Raw genomic sequence first — 20,966 nt, forward strand, 5'->3', positions numbered from 1 at the left:
TGTTCCTTTCAGTGTTACGCAGGTGTGATCAATATTTTTTACAGGTCAACTTGAATGACTGTGTATATGTGGTGAAATATGTTTTACAGCCCACAGCCATCTCCCTGTCGGTGGTGCACAGGATGATGTCATTTCCCACACAACACTCCATATGGATCATTGCAGAAGAGCTTGGATTTTGTTGTCCTGGGACTGCCCATCATTGGATACTGCTGGGACAACACGGCTTATCACGGTCCTTCCTGTCAGTCTGGGATGCCTGTCAGCATCGTTGAACCCACCTCCCCCTCCAACCACACTGCACTGTCCCTCCCTCCACAGCTTCCAATCTCCAGCCCACCTCCCTAACACGAAGGGAATCATGGCATTCAGGGTTAGTGCAGGAAAGTGGCGCTGAGGTAAAAGATCAGCTGTGGTCGTACAGGATGGTGGAGCAGGCCAGGGAGACTGAATGGCCTCCTTCTGTTGGTATTTCCTTTGTTCTATTCCGGCCGCTGTCTGTAAGGAGTTTGTACATTCTCCCTGTGTCTGCGTGGGTTTCCTCTGGGTGCTCCGGTTTCCTCCCACATTCCAAAGACGTACGGGTTAGGAGATTGTGGGAGTGCTATGTTGGCGCCAGAAACGTGCGACACTTGCGGGCTACACCCAGATCACTCTACGCAAGAAGATGTATTTCACCGTGTGTTTCGATGTACATGTGACTAATAAAGATACCTTATCTTATCTTATGCCCCTGGTCAATCTGCCACCCCTTAGCCCTGCATTCACCCAATGGAAAACACTGCCCCATTCCCCCACCCCCCAACTCACAGGCTAGGCACTGACGTCACCCCACACCTCGTCCCCAGACATAGTGCAAGATCAATCAGGCATGTGGCTGCCTTCGCCCTGACCCTGACCCTGACCCTGACCTCCAAAAACAGAACCAGCCCGCAAATGTTTGCTTTCAGATGCATACAGCGGGCAGCTTGGCTATCAGTCGCTTGTAAAGCTCCAGTGAATAGCCAGTGGCTGAGCCAGTCATTATCGTCTGGGATGAGTAATGAAGTACAGTATGGCCTAGTATTGTATTGTATTGTATAGACTGTAGCCAAAAGCTGGACTAACAGACTTAACCTATGGCCTTTCACCTCAGTGGCACAGTGAGCCAAGCTGGTATCTAGTGAAGGAGAGAATAATGAAACACATGACAATGCCTTAGATGGCACCATCATTTCAATAACACAAAGCAAGAAGTCAAAGACAAGAAGTCTTGTCCCCCTCCCCTCTCCTCCTCCTTTGCTGCCCCTTCCCCGTTCTTCTGGACTCTATCTGCTCTTCTCCCTTTCTCTTTCCCTTCCTCTTTCCAATCCCTTCTCCTCCTTCCCCTCCCCACTCCTCCCCTCCCCTCCTGTCCTCTCTTTTCTCTCCCCCCCCCCCTAAGCCCTCCCCTCTGTTTCTGGCCATGATTCCAAGTCCCAGTAGCCCTGCACCTTCTCACCAAAACAGCCACCCTTTGAGACGAGAGCTGGACCCTGATGACTGTCATTTTTAAGGAATCAAAATATACAGGTTTTTTTCAATGCAATCATGGAATTTTTACAAACCCATTTATAAACGTCCAGCAATGTGGAATAATTTTAAAATTGTAAACAGTGCTGAGATGAGAGTTTCACATCATTGCCTTGGATTCCATCTTGCTCTTTCCCAGGACCCCAGAAGTGGAGATACAGCAGTCAAAGGGAATGGAATAATGGTGATGTTCGGTCAGCAGATGAAGTGGTTGGGTCAGACCTTGCCTCTGTGCTTCCTCCAGACAGATGAAACCATCCAAGACAGGCTGGAACCAAAGGCCTACACAGCCCCATCATCATCATCAAGCCTGCTGACAAGGGTAATGCTCTTGCTGTCTGGTGAGCTGACCTTTATCTAGTAGGTGCTGGACACCAGCTTTATTTTGCGCCTAGAACCAGGAGTCACAGCTGTAGGACATGAGGTAACATTTTGAATTGAGACAAGGAGAAATTTCTTCACTCAGAAGGTGGAGAACCTGTGGAATTCTGTACCACGGAGGGCAGTGGAGGCCAAGTTGCTGAATATATTTAGGACAGAGATAGATTTCTGGGTGTAGAAGGGATCAAGAGGTATAGGAAGAGAAATGGTTTGAGATAGAAGATGCTAGACAGGATGGTGAAGAAGCCATTTGGCACGCTGGTCTTTATCAGTCAGGGTACTGGGTATAGGAGTTGGGACGCTACATTGCAGTTGTACAGGATGTAGGTGAGGCCGCACCAGGGAGTATTGTGTACACTTTTGGTCACCTTGTTATACGAAAGACATCATTAAGTGGAAAGAGTGCATAGAGGATTTACAAGAATGTTGCCAGGACTCAAGGGCCTGAGTTATAGGGTGAGGTTGGGCAGGCTAGGACTTCATTCCTTGGATCTTGGGAGATTGAAGGGTGACTGTACAGAGGGATATAAAATCATGAGAGGCATAGATAAGGTGAATTCACAGTCTTTTTCCCTGGGAAAGGGAATCAAAAATTAGGTTTAAGATGAGAGGGAAAAGATTTAAAAGGGACCTGAGGGGCAACTTCTTCACAGAGAGGGTGATGCGTATATGGATCGAGCTGCCAGAGGGAGTGGTTGAGGCAGGTACAATTACACCATTTAAAAGACACTTGGACAGGTACATGGATAGGAAAGGTTTAGAGGGATATGGGCCAAACACGGGCAAATAGGACTAGCTTGGATGGGCATCTTGGTCGGCATGGATGAGTTGGGCCGAAGGGCCAGTTTCCATGCTGTATTACTCTGGTTCTATGACTCTCTTCATTGAATGGTGGAGCAGGCTGCAAGGCTGAACAGCCTACTGTTGCTCTTATTTTCCACATTGTTTTGTCTCAAAGGACGTGAGGGTCACTCTCGCATCGAGCAACTGAGCTGCCGAGGAAGGACTGGAGGATTGTCAGAGAAGCAAGTGCCTGAGGGAAGGACCACGGATTGTATCAATGGCAACATCAGGAATTATTCCAGAGCATTGTCCCAATGCAGGCACAGAAGCTGGAGGAAGCAGTACTGCTTATGAGTGACAGAAGAATGTAGAACAGTTATCGGGAAGAGCTATGCTTCACAGAAGTTGCACTTGAGATGGGTTTAGGAGCTGAAGAAATTAGAGTTAAGAGATGGATGTCGTTAAGGGGAATACAAGCTTTCTTGTTATTCTGGAGGGATGAATTAAAACAGGACTAAACAGCATCACTTTTCTGTGTTTACCTTGTACAAATTGTGCAAGTGTAACTCCCTTGGTCTTTTCTTCCTACGATCTACGGACTTTTAATATCCAATTGTGGCACCAACTAATCACCACTTTCTGACTTACTGCAACTCCTCCGTGGTGGTTTACACCTGTACTTGTCTCCTTCAGTCTGTCCTTCCAGACGGCTGGAAGCTCACCTACAGAAACTGCAAATCCACTGGATCTTGAGCCTTGTGACCTCGGTTTATTTGGGTGATTTCTGCGGCCAGCTGAGTAATGTTTACTTTGAGAGAGAAAAGGCAAGTGCTTGCCAGCTTTCTGACTCTAATGCACAAATCTGTTAACCGCTCAGCTGCTCCAGTTTCTGCTCGCATCTTCCTTTCAGCTCTTAGCACAGGGCTGAAAGGTCCCAGTATTTGGACTGTGTTTAATCTTGTCCTCTGTGCACTTCAGCAGAAATACAGGGCTTTACAGGTGTGGGTTCATTTCCTGCTCTATGTTGAGTCAGATGGTCTTGGTTGGGCCCATAATGAAGGTGCTAAAATTGGTCTTGATGCTCCCAGGTTTGGTGGAGTTGAGGAAGGAGAGTATCCTAACTGGTTGCATCATGGTCTGGAAATTCCAACGCACAGGAACGCAAGAGGCTGCAGAGAGTAGTGGGCACGGCCTGGTCCATCACGGGCACAGCCCTCCCCACCACTGACAGCATGTATAGGAGGTGCTGCCTCAAGAAGGCGGCATCTATCATCAAGGATCCCCACCATCCGGGTCATGCCCTCTTCTCATTGCTACAGTCGGACAGGAGGTACAGAAGCCTGAAGTCCCACACCACCAGGTTCAGGAACAGCTACTTCCCTATAACCATCAGATCCTTGAACCGACCTGCACAACCCAAACCCTACCTCAGCAACAGGACACTACGGACCACCTCTTGCATTGCCATGGACTTGTCTCTGATTGTGTCTTTGTTTTTTGCACTGAGGTCTTGTTTTTGCACAGTCTTTTCTTCTTTTTCTCTTCACTGTCTTTATGCATAATTTATGTATAATTTATATTCTGGTTGTTGTCTGCACCTACAAGCCTGTGAAGCTGCGGCAAGCTACTTGTTCATTGCACCTGTACCTCACCGTACTCATGCACATGACAATAAACTCAACATGACTTGATTTGAAGGGATGGAAGTATAAATAATGTTACTGCTGCAGCTTATTATTAACATGGGCATCATCTTGAGGCGGGTATATATAACGTACCCCTCAGCAGTGAGCATTATTCCATTTGATAGAACTGTGGACCTGATCAGCCATTGCAGAAGGTAATTAAGAGTCACCATGCTGGTATGGAACTGGTGTTATCTATAGATCAGACAGGATCACAGTGACAGGTTTATTCCCGAAAGTACTTTAGTGAATGGTTGGACCTCCATGGCCCATAGACAATGTAAATCATTTCGGGCTGGAAACTCAATAGCTCCAAGCTACACTACAACAGAGGTGCAGGGAAGGCCAGTGGCAGTTTCATACCAGACCAGCCCGCTGTGAAATTCTGTCCTGCACCAGGTCTCTGTGTCATACGTACTCATTCTGTGCGGACAGAGGCTTTCAGTCCTCGAGCCCCACCATTGGACATCTACGAAAGAAGAGTGGTTGGGGATCATGGTGGGATAATCAGGATCAGAGGGGTCCGGAGAGGATTGGAAGACGGGACGTAATGATTTGGTGTAGAGAGAGGGGGAGGAGTGATGGGGTAGGCAGGGGTGACGGTGTGGTAGATGAAGGATTAGTTGGGGGCAGGATGTAGAGAAAGGATTGGTGTGAATCGGGGGGTTGGGAACTTGCGGTGACTGGGGAGGTGGAGTAGTGGGTGAGGGGATTGAGCCGGAAATGCAGGGGGATGGGGTGGTAGGCTAGTGAAGCACGGGTTTGGGTGTGGGTGGACTGTTGTGTCGGAGAAGCATAGGGGTGGGTGAGCCGAGCTTGACTGGGGGTGGGCACGGGGTGTGAGCAGACCATGAAAACCACTCAAAGGAGGAAGATGATGGAAGATTTGGAGCCTATGGCAGTAGACTGTCATGGCCTGAGCCCCTTTAATGAATGCTAAAGAGGGCCTCAGTATCAGAGTGTGAGGCCCATGCCACAGGCTCTTCAATGCAACAATTTTGTGTGCAATAGTTCTGCACAAGTTGAAAGTGTCATTAACTGGATAGATCCGTGAATCATTTTATGCCACATATTGAACCAAGAGTAGATTTAAAATGGCAGTCCATCCCATGGGAATCGGTTATCATTTGATGGGGAAGAATCTAAAAAAAAATTCAAGTAAGTGATCCATATCTTTGGCCGAAGCAGAGAGCCATGAACTTTGCCCTCCGTTTTCCCACCACACCCCCTCCTCCCTTGCATCCCCCCTTTTCTGGGGGGAGGCTATTGGTGGAAGCACTCACCCCGCCCCCCCAGAGTTTGGGGGAGGTGATCTCAGTGGGACCAACGTGGCTGGAACTTCCTCCAGTACCACAGCCCTCTGGTTAGGTCCTGCTTCAGTGTGTGAGGGAGATGCTGCCACCAGTGAGTATTAATAGCGAGCTGGGTCTAGTGGGGTCTGGCACAACTTACTCCCCTGTAATTATAGTCTACAGGCTGACAAGGCCAAGGCCAGAGACACACAGGAGAATTTCCAGGACATGGGACTTACGCATTTGTCCAACCATGTAAAGCCCTTTTGCAGAATTGTTGGTAAGGTAGCACCTAGATTGGAAACTCTCCGTGCACCAGGTGTTGCTGGCTGGAGAGAATGTAGTGTCGTAGAGGCATGGAGTCATACAGCACGGAAACAGGCCCTCGGCCCAACTCCTCCCTGCCAACCAAGTTGCCTACCTGGGCTAGTCCCACTTGTCTGCATCTGGCCCATATCCCTCTAAACTTTTTCATCCATGAACCTGTGTAAATATCTTTGAAATGTTGTAATCTTACATGCCTCTATCACATCCTCTGGCAGCTCATTCCATATACTCACCACCCTCTATGTGAAAATGTTGCCCCTCAAGTCCCCTTTAAATCTTTCTCCACTCACCTTAAATCTAGGCCTTCTAGTTTCAGACTCCCCGACCCTGGGGAAAAGAATCTGACCCACAGGTAGACCCACAACCTTCCTCTGGGCTTCTCCAACTGCAACAGTGTACAACTCACCTCACTTTTCGAATCATGGCAAAGGCAACTTACAGTGCCTTTGATGTGCTAAATGTGCTCAGGAGCTCAAACAACAAAAACTGAGGATGAAGATGGGTTACCAATAGCTTGCTCATAAAAAGAAAGGTATCTGAAATCCAGGCACGTAATTGTACTTCGAGTAAATCCACAGTCAAGACAAGTCAAAACAAAATCTCAAAGATTTTATCACATAATTTCCAGTGTTACCTGTCCTTCCGAATGTGGTCAAACAGGTGGCTGTTTTAGGGTTTGCTTATGCTACTCCTGACAGATTCAGGTCTGATTTTAAAACTGCATCAAAGTAATGCGGGACATGTCCCATTCACACACTCATCACACCCACACACTCTGCGGGGTTCAACGACTCAAGCCTGAGCTGTTCGAGAAAAATCCAGATGGATGTGGTGTGAAACTGTCCACAAGGTAGGCACAGTAGTGTAGCGGTTAGTGTTCAGCATGTAGCGTGTAGCGGTTCAATTCCTGCCGCTGTCTGTAAGGAGTTTGTATGTTCTCCCTGTGCCTGTGTGGGTTTCCTCTGGGTGCTCCGGCTTCCTCCCACTTTCCAAAGACATACGGGTTAGGAAGTTGTGGGCACGCTATGTTAGTGCCAGAAGCGTGGTGACACTTGCGGGCTGCCCCCAGAACACTCTACGCAAAAGATGCATTTCTCTGTGTGTTTCGATGTACATGTGACTAATAAAGAAATCTTGTCTTTTCTTATCCAAAGCCATGACATGGAACCCGAGAGAGCCACAATTTGGGCAGACCATTTAAAGATCTGCTTGCGCGTAAAACCAAAACCTGACCAACATCCCTAATTGTCCATGAGAAGGTGGTGGTGAGCTGCCAGTGCTTCTGGTGAAGGTGTTCCCACAGGGCTGTTGTTCAGGGAGTTCCGGAATTTAGACCATGGCTCACACAACCCCAACCTGAGTCAGGGGACTTACAATTGTTTTGGTATTCAACCTGATCCACATACAATGGAGCAAAAAGCAGAAAATGCTGGCAGCACTCAGCAGGTCAGGCGGCATTCATGGGGAGAAAAAAAAAAGTTCATGTTTCAAGTTGGTGACCTTTCATTGGGACTGAGATTATTTATAGCATTTAGGGTTGGTGATGCATTAACGTAGTTTGGTGTAAACTGGTGGTTGATGGTCAGTGCAGACTCAGTATGCTGAAGGTCCTGTTTCCATGCTGAATCTCTCCATGCATCTATGACTCTCTATGCATGTCTTAAATTGTAGAGGAGGGAGAGAGGAGGCCAAGAAAATGCAGGTGACACAAGTGCAGTTGAGAGTGAATGCCTGGTAATCCTAACTAATCCATGTGGAGATGTACACAGAGGGTGACGAATCAGAGCAAATGAGAAAAATGAGAGAAAAAAATACGTTGCTCGAACTGTAAGATGCAGAACACATGAGAAACAAAGGATTGCAGATGCTGGAATCTAGATGAAAAAACATTTTAAATGCTGGAGGAACTCAGCAGGCCAGGCAGCATCCGTGGAGAAAAGCAGGTGGTCAACGTTCGGGTCAGGACCCTTCTTTGGGATTGAAGAAGGGTCCTGACCCGAAACGTTGACCGCTTGCGTTTCTCCACGGATGCTGCCTGGCCTGCTGAGTTCCTCCAGCATCAAGATGCAGAACACAACTGTTGGAAATGTGAAGCAAAGGAGAAAGCTGAAGTGCTCAGCTTCTGACAGTATTTAGTAGGGTCCCATTAGGCTTGAGTTTGGGGAACTGGGGTGTGTAGTGAATCCACACACTATGAAATAGGAGCTGCCTTGTATGTTCACTGCCCCTCATGGCTATGTGCAGACACTCCCAATATACCCCAGCACTGAGCCTTAAGTGCATTTACTTATAAAAAGCTGCCCAGGCCTGTTTGGACCACAGCCTGTAGACTTACAACTTTTTTGCTACCTGACCAGAAACTGCCAGGTACAGTTGGGTCCCGTCAAGCTCAGGGTGGCGAACCGGGCTCCAGAACTATTCAGATTAACTCTGGGTTGTTCTGTGATTGCCGCAGTGGTCACTTTCACTGGATGCTCCTCACAAACGTCTGAGGTCCCTCTGCTGGTGGGAGTCCAGCACTACCGCACTGAGTTCACAGGAGGGAAAAGGGCTTTGCGATAACCTCAATGGGGTTTAAGTTTATCTTGTGTGGTAATAATCCAGCTGTTTGTTCAACATCTGTTAACCATCCTTCCTAGACTTCAATAGAGAAAAAAAGGTCTAAAATGGCTGCTAGTTTGCCTGAGTACATGGTCAAAGAGCCAGAGGGCAGCAGAGATCACAGAAGGAGAGCAGTGAGACAGGGTCTCACAGAACTCCTGTTGAAGAGAAGAGGAAAACTTCTTCAGGGTAGGCATACCTCAAATAGACTTCACAGTGGAGCAGCAAAATGGAGACACAAGAGACTGCAGATGCTGGAAATCTGGGGCAACTAACTAAACGCTGGAGGAACTCAGCGGGTCAGGCAGTATCTATGGAGGGAAACGGACAGTCGACATTTTGTGTTGAAACCCTTTATCAGGACTGGAAAGAAAGAAGGGAGATAGCCAGTATAAAAAGGTGGGGGGAAGGGGTGGAGCAAGAGCTGGCAGGTGATAGGTGGATAGTGAGTCTGGGTGAGCACATGGTCGAAGAGCTAGAGAGCAGACTTGCTCCCACAGTGCTGTTGGGAGGAAAACCAAGGATCTAGACCCAGCGACAATGAATGCCCAGCAATATATTTAGTACATTTCCTGTGATTTCCATCATCTGTGGTCTCTTGCATCTTGTTACTTTGCCTTTGCTTATTTTATGCTTACATCTTGCCTAAGATAAACCTCAGTAGTTCTGTGCTGTAAATAGTTTGAATTGGATACCAATGATTTTTTTGTTCATGTATTCATTTTTCAGGATATGGGCATTGCTGGTGTGGCCAAGATTTATTGCCCAATCTTATTGCCCTTGAGTAGGTGGTGGAGAGCCTCCTTCTTGGACTGCTGTAGACCTTCTTGGGAAGGTACCCTTACAGTGCTGTTGGTAAGAAAGCCAAGGATTTAGACCCAGGAACAATGAATGCTCAGCAATATATTTAGCACATTTCCCGTGTCTGAATTCAGTGCCATTGTTGGGTGGTTCAGTCCCATTTTATCCTTGTTCTATTTTAACATTGCAGCTAAAATCCAACTGATTGATTTGCAAGTTCATTTCAGGGGACAGTTAACAGTTTATATTAAACAGGTCTGGTGTCACATATAGATCAGACCAGGCGAGGATGACAGATTTCCTTCCCTGAAGGACATTAGTGAACTAGATGTCTTTTTATGATAATCTCTGGTAGTTTCATCTGGTTATTGAGGTGAGACTTTTCTTAAAATTCCAGAGAAGTTAATGAAATGATCTTAAAATTTCACAGCAGCTGTAGTGGTGTTTGAACTCACATATCTAGATTGTTAGTCCAGATCATTGGATTACAAAATGAACACATTATGCATTGTCCCCAGGGATGGAGCAAGAAGACACTCAACTTGTTGAGTTACTCCAGCATATTATTCTGGAGTCTAGAAGATGTGACAAAGAAAATCGTTGTACACAAGCTCAATTCCCGACTCAGTTATTCTGCTTGGTAATTCAAGAAAGGTATTCGTATGATAATTTAAATAAGGTTTTCATCAATGTTAAAGCACAGGCTGTCCCCTAGTTACACCCACACATATGTACGAGCTCCCATAGTATTATTAAATTCAAAATTCCAATGTATGTACATATGTTCGTTCCTTTGAACAGCACTAGTTTCATCTCTCTCTCTCTCTCTCTCTCTCTCCCTCCCTCCTTTTAGTAATTGTTCTTTCAAGTCAGTCTCACATGCTTTTGATGCCATTCATTACAATCCTGTGAAGATATGATTACCATATCGAGTGATCTGTGAAAACGGAACCCATTTGTTAACCAGGGATGGCCTATAGTGGGTAAGGCTGCCTGAAGGATTCATTCCAGATAGATATTAGATAGCAAAATCTGCAGACTCAGCACAATATTTCACCAAATATCAAAAAGCAAAAAAACCCCACACATGCTCGAAATTTGAATAAAAGCAGAAAATGCTGAAAGTGGTCAACTGATCGGGCAGCAGCTATGGAGAGGGAACCACAGTTGATGTTGAAAGGTTACTGACCTGAAATGTTGATTCTGTTTCCAGCACGTTCTATTTCTATCATCTTGTTCATTCCTGGTAACTGTTACTGTCCTTCACGAGTATTACGATGCAGTAAAGTTTTAACTTATTTCTGCTCAGCGTGTTTCACATTTACTCAGCCCGGTCCAGCGAGATGAGTAAATACCCCGACAAGGATTTTCAGTATTGAAAGCAAGGTCAGATGATTGTAACGACCACTTGAAAATAAAATAGTTCACTCACGATGTGACAAATAGCTCAGGGCCTGCATCAGCCATGTTGTGCTCGCTAAAGTACTGTGCAGGGACAAGGTGATGGAGGAAGAAGTGAGGAGAGGGAGGAGAGATAACGGTGCATACTTTATGGAGAGAGTGTGAAGAGTCAATGAAGGAGACAGTGTGAGCAGGAAACTGCAGACAGGAGATACTGAGTGGAGATAGCTAAAGAAGGAAAGAGGCATGGTCGAATGTGAGGAGTCAATGTTGCTGAGAATCTGGGAGTAGAAGGATGTAGACAGGGTGAATAGAGACTGCAAAGAGATGGTTTCAAAGTAAGGAGCAAGGCGAAGAAGTGGGGCTGGGACAGGGTGGGAGAGACAGTAGAGACAGTGAGTGGAGATTGAGAAGAGGAGAGAGTGTTGGGGAAGACATGGTGTGGAGACAGCGAGTAGCAGAAAGGAATAGAGACTCAGGGCAGTGTGAGGGGGAGATGAGGTGAGGAGGGAGGAGTGTGAAGGGGAGATGAGGTGAGGAGGGGACAGTGTGAGGGGGAGATGAGGTGAGGAGGGGACAGTGTGAGGGGGAAAGTGTTGGAGAGGAGATGCTGCATGGAGTAACTGTGACAGGGAGACAGTGAATGTGATGGGAGACTTTGTGAGGAACATTCTCATCCTCAAAAATGTTGTCAAGTCCAATCAGGAACAGATTGTCTGCAGACTGCCTTAGAACAGCAGAAAGGGATGGGCGATAAATGAAAAATGTGGGTTGCTGTAATCAGAGGTTGAAATAAATGTCATCAACTGGTGTGCAGCATGAACATGGTTTGATTAATGACTTTTTAATTCCTTATTGCAGAGAGAAAATAAATAAACAAATCAAGGACAGCTGCTGTCACAGTGAGATAGCTGGAAAAGCCACCCTAATAGACACCTTATTCAGGTCCATTATTACTCCAAGAAAAATAAGCACATTACTGGGATCTGGATTATTAAAAAGAAATCAGAGAATATTGCAGTCATTTATCTGACAAAAGGAAGTTAATTTAAAACCATCATCTTTCGGAGGTGACTCACATCTCACTTGGCACAGTAGGAATACATTTTACTGGAATAGCTTTCCCGGCACTGCCAGTGACCTCTGCTCTGTGAGGATGCAGGAAGATCCCTGGCTCTCTCGCTGACTTCGCAAATTTGGCACGCAGGACAAAACCACACAGACGAAAGGCCTCGCCACTGGCCCACATCACTTCGTGTTGTTTGACCATGGAGAAGACTGTGATTGGCTCTGCAGTGTTCGGGTAAGGACAGGCAAGGCGGAGAAAACCATCCTCGGCCATTAGCCAATAAAATGTGTGTAAGTGTTGCTTTGTTATTGCCTGAGTGCCCGGCTCCAGTAGAGCCAACCTGTGGGAGATTAGCACGGCCGCTGATAACCTTGTGTGAACTCTGTGCCTCTAGTCAAGGACAAGTTTTCTCCCTGAAGTTTACCACAGATGCTGCTCCTCATTGTGGATATGAAATAGACCGCAGATTCACCTGCAGTTACTAATCCGTTTTTAGTCAACAGTGAAACAGAGAGTCAGCCAGGACTCGGTGGATGGAACTCTCGTCGTAAGGTTGGGGAGTCCATTCCCATCCTGGCATTGACTCCATCTGACAATCAACCCCTCCTTACTTGGATCCACCTATCACCTGCCAGCTCTTGCCCACCATCCCCCTCACCTCTTTATACTGGCTATCGCCCCTCTATCCTTTCAGTCCAGTGGAAGGGTCTCAACTCAAAATGTCGACTGACCACTTCTCCCCACAGACGCTGACTGACCCATTGAGTTCCTCCAGCAGTTTGTATTTTGCTCCAGATTCCAGCATCTCCAGCATTGAATGGATTGATATGACAGCAACAATGAATGTAGAGGAAGATGAGAACTGATTGTATTTCCTGTAATATGTTATTATGAATAAAGTATATTTCTTAAATAAAAAATTATCCCAGAGATTCAAACACATACTCAAGGATGGCACTTCATTGCTACAGAGGTAAAATCTTTCTGATCCAGCACTAAATCTCCTGTCCTTACAGTCAGGGACAAAGTATCACATGCTATCTGAAGCAGAGCATTCTTGCAGTGTCCTGATCTACATTATTTCTTCAGTCAACATCAATAAAGCAAACCATCTGATCATTATAACACTGTGTCTTCTGGCAGCTCGTTAGGGACAAAGTGGCATTGAAATTTTCTGCATTACAATGGCGACTACACTTGGAAAGGTACATAATTAGCTGTAAGGTGTTTCAGGACATCATGAGGCTGCAAGATGTCTTTACAAAGAATAGACTTGTGAATGAACCACTGTAGTCTCCTGTCCCTGTTTTCATAGTCAGGGACAAAGTATTACATATTGCTGTTCGAAGTAACATGGGTGAAAATTGTGGGTCATGAGTTCTAAGAGTTATTGGTATTGGTTTATTATTATCACGTGTACCGAGATATAGTGAAAAACTTTGCTTGCATGCCATGCAGGCAGATCATCAGTAGGTCGAGGTAGTAAAATGAAAACAGAATGCAGAATATAGTGTTGCAGCTACAGAGAAAGTGCAGTGCAGGTAGACATATAAAGTGCAAGGGCTGCAACGAGGAATAGAAGATTGGCTGACTGACAGAAGGCAAAGAGTGCAAATAAAGAGGGCCTTTTCTGCTTGGCTGCCGGTGACTAGTGGTGTTCTGCAGAGGTCAGTGTTGGGTCCCTTACTTTTCACTTTATATGTTAATGGTCTGGATGATGGAATTGATGGCTTTGTGGCCAAGTTTGCAGATGATACAAAGATAGTGGAGGGGCAGGTAGTGTGCAGGAAGCAGGGAGTCTGCAGAAGGACTTGGACAGGTTGGGAGAATGGGTAAAGAAGTGGCAGATGGAACACAGAGTAGGGAGGTGTATGGTCATGCATAAAGGAATAAAGTTGCAGACTATTTTCTAAATGGGGAGAGAATTCAGAAATCGGAGCTGCAAAGGGACTTGGGAGTCCGAGTGCAGGATTCTCTAAAGGTTAACTTGCAGGTTGAGTCGGTAGTAAGGAAGGGAAATGCAATGTTAGCATTCATTTCGAGAGGACTAGAATATAAAAGCAAGGATGTAATGTTGAGGCTTTATAGGGCATTGGTCAGACCACATTTGGAGTATTGAGAGCAGGTTTGGGCCCCATATCGAAGGAAGGATGTGCTGGTATTGGAGAGGGTCCAGAGGAGGTTTATGAGAATGATCCCAGGGGTGAAAGGGTTAATGTATGAGGAGCGTTTGATGGCTTTGGGCCTGTACTCACTGGAGTTTAGAAGGATGAGGGGGGATCTCATTGAAACCTACTGAATACTGAAAGGCCTGGATAGAGTGGACGTGGAGAAGATGTTTCCAGTAGTGGGAGAGTCTAGGACCAGAGGGCACAGCCTCAGAATAGAAGGACGTCCCTTTAGAACTAAGATGAGGAGGAATTTCTTCAGCCAGAGGGTGGTGAATCTGTGGAATTCATTGCCACAGACGGCTGTGGAGACCAAGTCATTGGGTATATTTAAAGCGGAGGTTGATACGTTCTTGATTAGTGAGGGTGTCAAAGGTTACTGGGAGAAGGCAGGAGAATGGGGTTGAGAGGGAAAAATAAATCAGCCATGACCAAATGGTGGAGCAGACCCGATGGGACAAATGGCCTAATTCTGCTCCTACGTCATATGGTCTTATGGTCTAGAGAGGGAGATCAAGAGTTCATCCATTAGCGTATGAGAGGTCCGTTCAAGAGTCTGAGAACAGTGGGATCAAAGCTGTCCTTAAGTCTGGTGGCACATGTTTTCAAGCTTCTGCCTGACTGGAACAGGGAGAAGAAAGGACGACTGGGGTGAGAGGGGTCCTTGATTATGCTGGTTGTTTTCCTGAGGGAGCAGGAAGTGTTCACAGAGTCAATGGAGGGGAGGCTGGTTTCTGTGATGGCCTGGGCTGTGTTCACAACATATAACAGAGCAACATATAAAGACCATACCTATATTCCACAAGCTGGGAGACGGGAAATATGTGGCAGTGGTGGGGGAAAGGTGGTTGAAGATGATGGTTGGGGGAGAGGTGGTAGATGAGGGGTGGACATTATCTGGCACACAGATTGGAGGGGTGTATTTATTTAATCAGAATTGAGATGCTGCAAATTTTACATTGGAGAGCAATGGGAATGGCAATTGAATTGCATTCAATTTTGAGGCATCACCACGTACACCCAGAAGCATAGGAACAGGAATAGGCCATTCAGCCTCTCAAGCCTGTTCTACCCTTCAGTTAACCTGCGGCTGATCTGTACTCCAGACCCACTTACACAAGGTTTTGTACAACTGGATGGGCCGTCAGCCACACTGAAGATGGTGTTGTTGAGGATGGGGACATTCATTCTGTTTCCTTCTGTTAGTTGCATGATACCCTGCCGTCATTCACAAATGGAGTGGGCAGGTCAGCCGAGCTTTGATCCATTCCATGGCAGTGTTGCTTGTGCCTGAGTACAGCAGGGTGCTCCTGCTGATCGGCACACATCAAGCCCTGTGCTGTAGTATCATTAAGTCACGTCAGGCACTGCTCTTGCCATGTTCTACAATCTTCATCCAAGTTCCCTGGTGTGCTGGTGATGGCAGACTGAAGAAAATGAGCCTACAAGTTGTAGTGGAATACAGTTCTGCTCTCACTTTAGGCCACAGAGCCTCAAGAATGCCCATTGCTACTAGATCTTTCCTGAGTGTATCCTACAGCAGGCCATTCAGGTCAGTGGAAGTATACCACCAATACTATGTCTTCAAACTCCTCCAGAGTGACGAGAAGGATAAGCAAACCAAAATCAGTGTCCTCTCCCAGGCCAACAACCCCCTGGTTACTCTCAGCTGGCTACGTTGACCTGACTATGTTGTTCACATGCCAGACGCCAGCCTCCCTAAATAGATGCTCTATTCCGAGTTCTGTCATAAGACAGGATTACGAAACAGACAGAAGAAAAGATACAAGAATATCCCAGCAGAGCTAATAACATCCCCACTGACTGCTGGGAATTGTAGACCCATTCTGCTCAAAGTAGAAAAGGAGCATTTAAGATGATATTGAGAACAGTGCACTGGGAACACTCAGAACCCCTGCACAAGCAGTTGAAGGAGCTATTCCACAAGTTACCTGAAAGTGGCCAATAGGGTGATAAAGAAGGTGTATGGCATCAGTCGAGGCACTGAGTTCAAGAGTCAAGATGCTGCAGCTTTATAACACTCTGGTTAGGCCTCATCTGGAGTATTGCATTCAGTCCTGGTTGCCCTATTATAGGAAGGGTGTGGAGGCTTTGGAGAGGGTGCAGAAGAGGTTTACCAGGATGCTGCCTGGATTAGAGGGCATGTGTTATAAGGAGAGGTTGGACAGATTTAGGTTGTTTTCTCTGGAGTGGTGGAGATCTGATAGAGGTTTACAAAATTATGAGAGGCATAGATAGGGTAGACAGTCAGAATCTTTCTCCCAGGGTAGAAATGTCAAGTACTGGAGGACGTGCATTTAAGGTGAGAGGGGGAAAGTTTAAGGGAGATGTATGGGGCAAGTTTTTTTTATACAGAGTATGGTGGGTGCCTGGAACGTTGCTGGGGGTGGCGGGAGCAGATACAATAGTTGTGTTTAAGATGCATGAATATGCAGGGAACAGAGGGATATGGATCAGGTACAGGCAGAAGAGAATTATTTAATTTGGCATTGTGTTCGGCACAGACATTGTGGGCTGAAGGGCCTGTTCCTATACTGTACTGTTCTATGTTTATTACTTATTTGAAAAATCTCCTATTGCTTCATTATCTACCTGCCTTTAATGAGTCCATTTAGCCACTCTCTTGCTGTTGGCTTTGACATCCTTTGCAAGTTCAAATTAATTTCTTAGTGTCCTGCGATTGCTTACCATAGACATCACCTTTTCTAATAGCCTGAGGCTGTGGCGTTGCTTAAACATCTGTAGCTAAGCACATTGATGTCAGTGTCTTCTTCCAAGTCAACATCCCTCAGTACCCAGTTACACCCATTCAAAACTGTTTTGCAGGTCGGATTGTTTGCATGCCTGACACCAGACTCCCTGCACTCCATTCCAAGTTCTGTCATCGGAAGAGGAAAATATTCCAGCAAGTGTTCAAAGCCTCCTTGTGGAAATGCAGCAACCCCACTGACTTCCGAGAATCTCTGGCCCATCTCAAAGTGGAGGATGGGCACTGGGGATGTTATTGACAACCTCAAGTCCCTGCACCAGGAACACAGATACCCTGCAGGTGTGGCAGAAGGAGTGCACCACCTCACAAGCTATCTTGTGTTAGGTACCTTCAGCTCCACTGGTGGAAGAGACCGCACTTCCCACATTGGCTAATGTAATTCATGACTGCCTGGCTGTGAATGATCCCCTTGCAACGTTGCAATACCCGCTCAATTATTAATGTCAATATTTAGGAATGAAAAATTGCTTGCCTGGTACTGTATTGGTGGTCTTTAAAGGTATGAGAGCTGGTGGTGGGCAAACCACTGTGAGGGGTTTCACACACCGGAGCAACAAATTTAATCCTTTGTCAGGATGTGCAGATGCCTTAGCCCTGCAGCCAGTCCTTGTCTGTGCTTCTGACTGACAATCTGGTCCAGTTCTGTGGAAGAGCAGCACTACCCTACATCCTGCCCGTGGCTGAGGCATTAACCCGAGGCCCTGACTGGTTTTTCAGGTCAAAGACAACCAGGGGTATTCTTCCCAGTATCCTGGCCAATACCCATCCCTCACTCACGGTTACATTGCTGCTTGTGAGAGCTGGTGTGCACACTACCACATCGACTATACTTCAAGAGTGCTTCAATCAATCACTTACGATAATCAGTGACGGGATCGAGTAAAGTCAGCGCATCAATCGCTGTAACTTTACTCATGAGTTATCCTCAGATGTTTTAAGGCAGCCATCCCACAGTTCAACTGCTGAAGCTTTCACAGATGAGTGGCAGTAATGTACAACAGAGGAGAAATGGGAAAGGAAACATTTTGCAGTTCTAAACCCCACTCCAACCTACTGAGCCCTATAACGCTCCCAGCCAATGAAATGCACAGGCAACCAGGTTTCATGCTAAAAATAATGTTCTAAAGGTGCAGTCGGGTGCTGTTGGGAACATTCACCTGAGGTTCTGTACTGCCTTTCCAGGTGTATATCAAAATATCTCCTGGGACTATTCAACCAAAAGTGGGAAACTCTCCCCAGTGTTCGAGACAAGAGTTATCCCACAACCATCATCACTACAAATGCAAATTAGCAGATCATTTTCACTGCCATTGGTTGACGGGAGTTTGTAAAATTTGCTACTACAGTGACTGCTCTTTAAATGTGCTTCATTAGCTGTAAAATTTTTGGGATGTCTGTTTGTGAGAGTCGTCATACAAATGCAAGTCCTTCTTTACACGCAAGCCCCACGTGTGCATTTGACTTGCCACCTTCATCTGAAGTCACAATGGAAAATCACCAACCTGCTGGTTGCTAGTCAGCACACTGCCACACTGTGGCAGCATCTGGTATGGCTCTGGACTATTTTCTTGCACAAGTCCCTGGAGTCGGACTTGAATCCACGGCCTTCCGTGGCAACATAACCTTCAAATGCTCCAAACAAGGAGACGCAAGAGATTGCAGATGCTGGAGTCCGGAACAGAAACGTAAACCGCAAGAAGAATTCAGCGGCTCGAGCAGCATCTACGGAGGCAAAGGGACGGTCGACGTTTCGGGTCAAGACCTTGCATCAGGAACTGAAATGTCAACCATCCTTTTGTCTCCACAGGTGCTGCTTGATCTGCTGAGATTTTCCAAAACAGTTTGTTTTTTAGCTTCAAACAGGACAGGGCACAGGCCTGATGGTAGCAGCACTGGGGATTGGCTTTGGCAATGAGAGAGAAAGCAGAGTGGGGTCACACTGGGAAGCTCGTCCAAAGAACTGGACCGCAGTGCTGTACGATTCTCTGAGTTAAAGGATGAGGAGAACTCAGTGAAGTAATGTATTACAGATGAAGACAGTAATACTGGAGAAACAAAGGACTGCAGATGCTGGAATCTAGATGAAAAACAATATGGTATGCTGGAGGAACTCAGCAGGCCGGGCAGCATCCGTAGAGAAAAGCAGGCGGTCAACATTTCAGGTCAGGACCCTTCTTCCGGACTGAAGATAGGAAAAGGGGAAGCCCAATATCTAGGGGGGAAAAGCAGAGCAGTGATAGGTGGACAAAAGACGGGTGGTGGGGTGGGCCTATCCAGGGGTGGTGGGGTGGGATGCTGCCTGGCCTGCTGATTTCCTCCAGCATCATCGTGTTTTTCATTCAGATGAAGACAGTCGATAATGTTTGAGGTTAGTGCTCAGTCCTGATGAAAGCTCATCAACCTGAAACATTAACTCTGTTTCTCTCTTCACCAAAGTTGACTTTTTCCAGCACTTTCACAGACACTGCCTAACGTACTGTGTGTATTATCAGCACTTAACTCTGCTGAGTTAAGGCATTGAGTAAGCCTCGCTTGGACCAGCCTAGCATTTTAACATGAAATCATAACTGTCCCAGAGGCAAGCCACTTCAAGCATTCAAAACCAAACCTGCTTTACAGTAACATCCATCCAGTGGGGTTAAAACTCCAAAAAGAACAGTGAGAACGGCAGGATAAATCCAGACTCTGGTTTGCATTAGAAATCAGATGGTATTAGCAGTTACTTGACATCAATTATATGTCAAGCATGCCACTTGTTCCTCTCTGATTATCACTTCTCTGTTACGAGGCTTGCTTTTGAGCCTTGACAGGAATTCACTTTGAATCATGAAATTTGTCCGTTGCAGCAGTGATAGCAATATGTTCACAATACTATGCATGCCTGCTCCATGATGCCACTTTAGGGAATGAATGCGTGCGTGCGAGCAAGCAAGAGAGAGAGAGAGAGAGAAGATAAGCAGAGAGAAAACAGAACATCAGAACGGGAGAGGAGACATGTGTGAGCAATGTGTAAATTATGAATGTATTTGGGGAAAGTGAGATATAATGATGAGAGAGATAGGAAGTCACTCTGCACGTTGAAGAATGGATTTTCGGAAGTTTGCTTCAAGAAAAAGTGACAGATTGAAAATCCAGCAAGTCACTTGGCAACAGAACAACCTGGAACAAGTCAAAACTTAATGCAGGAACCAACGGGTACCGCTCAAAATAAATGGGACTTGATGGATTTGTGTGTAGACTGTCATCTCCTGCACATCAGCACAACATCCCAAGGAAAAGAGACACGGCATTAACATCAGTGAATGTCTCAGGCTCAATGTTCCCCAAATACCCATAAATCCTGTCTCTAAGAATCTTCTCCAGTAATTTGCCCACCACTGAAGTAAGACTCACTGATCTGTAATTCCCAGGGTTATCCCTACTCCCTTTCTTTAACAAAGGAACAACATTTGCCACCCTCCAATCATCTGGCAGTACTCCTGTGACCAGTTACGACGCAAAGATCATCACCAAAAGCGCAGCAATCTCTTCCCTCATTTCCCATAATAACCTTGGATATATCCCATCCGGCCCCAGTGAGTTATCTATCCTAATGTTTCTCAGAAGTTCCAGCACATCATCTTTCCTCTTATCTACCTGCAATGCACTTTCTCTGTAACTGCATTCTGTCTTCCTTTTATTGCCTTGATGTGATTGCAAGGGCGTGATGTGTCTGGATGACACGCAACACAAAAGCTTTTCACTGTATCTCAGTACATGTGATAATAATAAACCAATACAAATACCAAGCAGTTATGCAAATTTATCAAAAGGTAAAGAAAGCAAGACTTGGTTTATAAATCACATTTCAATACCTCAGACATTTTGTGTGAGACCTTCTGCACAAATAGGCAGCCATGTTTTCTATACTTCAATGGTTCCTCAGTCCTGAATGGTATCCACCCAGATTTAGTCTTTTAAGACTTTGGAACAAGACTTGAAGCAAAAAACTTCTACCTCAGAAGTGAGAGAGATACCTCTGAGGCACAGCAGACAATCAAGTAAGGCAGCATAATCAGGCCCTGAAAGAACAGCCAACCTTATCTCTGTGAGTTGGCCCACCATCCACTGGTTGAC

Source organism: Pristis pectinata, chromosome 18 (genome assembly GCF_009764475.1).
Source record: "Pristis pectinata isolate sPriPec2 chromosome 18, sPriPec2.1.pri, whole genome shotgun sequence".
Lineage (NCBI taxonomy): Eukaryota > Metazoa > Chordata > Chondrichthyes > Rhinopristiformes > Pristidae > Pristis > Pristis pectinata.